The 2,807-nt window shown below is 44.4% G+C and overlaps 1 protein-coding gene across 4 annotated transcripts in view; it reads left to right on the top strand.

The window, feature by feature from the left end:
• The first annotated feature begins 753 nt into the window (after positions 1–753).
• USP8 (ubiquitin specific peptidase 8) overlaps positions 754–2,807 on the top strand; it is a 24,482-nt gene continuing 22,428 nt past the window's right edge. For 3 of the 4 annotated variants that reach the window (XM_009644030.2, XM_009644031.2, XM_035899330.1), the window contains exon 1: positions 754–1,055. The gene's annotated coding sequence lies outside the window, so the exon portion shown is untranslated. The remainder of the gene's footprint in view (positions 1,056–2,807) is intronic. The other variant, XM_035899331.1, reaches the window with a different exon arrangement.

Below are 2,807 nucleotides of genomic sequence, written 5' to 3'. Positions count from 1 at the left end.
CGTGCGGTGGGGAGAGCCTCCCTACAAGCAGCTTACGAAGTAAGAAAGAGGGTCGCCATCCCGCTCGCCGGCCTTTTTGGCGCTCCCCTTTGCCCCAGGGCGGCGGGGGTTGCTTTTCCCGCCTCATGGCTGCTGGGGCTCCAAGGCGAGGGTGCCCCGCCTGAGCAAGGGCTTCGCTGCCTTGCCTACCCTAGGCAGGGCTTTAGCTACGCTTTGGGATCATAGAGATAGGATATGATATGGATGGCAACTCCAAAATGATCCTAAGCCTGTGCTGCTCTGTCACACAGCTCTGGCCTTCAGTCCCAAACTGGCTTTGGACCTGATATCCCAGTCCTTGGACTGTTTCTCCTGGTTTTATTTCAACAATGCAAAATGGCCATGTTCGCATTCTCCCCAAAGCTAGTCGGAGTCACAAATCTTCTGATACCACTGTAAAGCATAGATCCCATAATCTACATCCTTCAGAAAAAGAATCACAAAATTGCATTATGTTATGTTGAAGAGCGTAATGCCTACTAGATAAACAGAGTAACAGGGTAACTTGTAACAACACTGTTTACAGATGCATTGTTTTTTGCCCTTGACTTACCTAACACAGCTTTGGAGAAAACACAAATAACCAGGTTGCAAAGAGCAAATGTTGCCTCACAGGTATCATCACAGAACAGAATCCTCAAGTCACTGCTGAAATAGACCCGTTCAGGCCAGGGGAAATTGCATTTTCCACACATGGCGGCAGAACAGCCCCCCTGGCTGAGTAGGGTGGCAGGGCTTACGCCACCCTGTCTGATGGGACTCTCTCCAGTTCTTGCTGTATTTTTCATTTGAGTTAGGCTACAGGGAGGAATTCTCCATGCGCTTTTTGGAAAGCCAGTTAATCCTTTACATGTTGTCACTGGGCTCAGGGACCTGTTGACTTATTTTTCTAGGAGTGCTCAGCCAGAAGGCGGCACCAGAGAACAAGTCCAGACACCTCCTCTCGGGGCTGTCACTTGTCACCAGGGTATAGAAACCTTAAATCCAGCCTTCATCACATCTCTTCTCCATTGTTGGTAAGCGTTCTGTGTCTCTCAGCAAGCATTTAGCTTCCCATATTACAGGTTTTCATTTACAGAGTAGCAGTAGGTACAGAAGACATTACAAAGTCCTCACAGGCGTGTGCCAATGAGCAGGAATTCCTTGTGATGTTACCTGCAGTGCTATGGAAAAGCAAAATGTTCTGTGTCATTGAAAATCTTTTATAGAGGTGAAGAATGCAGTCTGCACGTAGGGCATTAGCACCATATATGAGTTTTCATTATTATGATCAAAACTTCCGTCTTTAATCATGTCCAATGTTGGGTTTTTTGAGAAAATTCATTGAAAGTACATTTAAGAGAGAGACATTTGATGTCCGATGTAGGCAAGCCAAGACACGTTTCACATCTTGTAAAGTACCTGGTTTCTTTTTGTTTATCTTAACCCACTTGATAAGATAGTTAATTTATAGTTTTTGTTACGTAAATAATTAATACATTTATTAAAAAGCACACTGATTTCTACTGTTTAAAATTCTTTTTTTATTTACTCAGTACTGCTACACAGTAACATATGTGCTGACAGGAAAATGTGTTTTAACCTAAGGCAACACCACAGCATGTTATAACGCAATCAACATATTAGCATGTTTGAACAAGTTCTTGAGTACGGTAAAGCTAATTACACAGGCAGGTCCTCCCCAACACCCTTCTATATATGGTTGAGGTTTGCCCATACAAGTAAGACCTAAAGATTTTGTGACACAATTTCTTCATGTAAGAGAAACAGTAAAAGGGACACTCGTGAGTCCAGTTTGGAGAGCAGCTAGTATGATACTCAACATTAATTTGCACACTTAGATCCCAAGCCTTGACATCAGTGGACTTACTCCTTTTATCTTGTCATAACTTGCTGGCGTGACCCATCTTGGCTAAAACAAATGGAGCAGCTCTGAAAAAGCACTTACAAGACCACTGTGTTATTATTCAGTTCAGTTTAATGTTGTATAACAACTTACTTTGGTATTAACCTCTCTGATTGCACAATGTAGAAGACTTAGAGCTGTACTTGTTTCTCCCAGAATCTCTTACATGTCTGATGACTTGGATGCACTTTCACGTACCCAATACTAACATTACTGTACCGCTACGTACTGTGATACAGTTAAACCTTCAGGATAATTAAATCAGTAGTAGTTTGGAAGGCTACATGAAGAAAGGCATCTTTCTCATTTTGGCTTCACGACCTCCTGGTTTCCCAAAGTGTCCGAGGGAAACCGCTCCAGTTCACAAGACGCTTCCATTGGCAGAATGGAGCAGTAGGTTAAAGGATCTCAATGGAATCCCCCATCTTGGCACAGTCAGGGGACAGACCGCGACTGTGGCAGGGCAGAGCATCTTTCTGTTTAAGATCTCGATAGCGTGACCTGCCTCACTGGCTGACTGGAAAAAGGCGGGGCACCACCCTCTCCCCTCCCATCTCCCATGTTTTAAATCCCAGTATGACTGTACTGGCATGTCAGCACGTACCTGCCATCCCTGAGGTACGCTGCTTCTAGTAACACCACAAGGTGCAGAGAAAACACAACGAAAAGCGAGATCTGAACTTACAATGTCCCCAGTCAATGCAGTTTTCTCTAGGTAAAAAAAAAAAAAAAAAAAGGATATTTTCGTAAGGGGAGGTGGCTCATCTCCCCACACCAGGCTTCACAGTGCATCAGAAGGGCCAGTTAACACCCCACACAACACGTGTCAGACTGAGACCGCTTTTAGTGGCTGGGCCTCGGT

Source organism: Egretta garzetta, unplaced genomic scaffold (assembly GCF_000687185.1).
Source record: "Egretta garzetta isolate BGI_Z169 unplaced genomic scaffold, ASM68718v1 scaffold287, whole genome shotgun sequence".
Lineage (NCBI taxonomy): Eukaryota > Metazoa > Chordata > Aves > Pelecaniformes > Ardeidae > Egretta > Egretta garzetta.
This window is presented reverse-complemented; position numbering and strand designations above follow the sequence as displayed.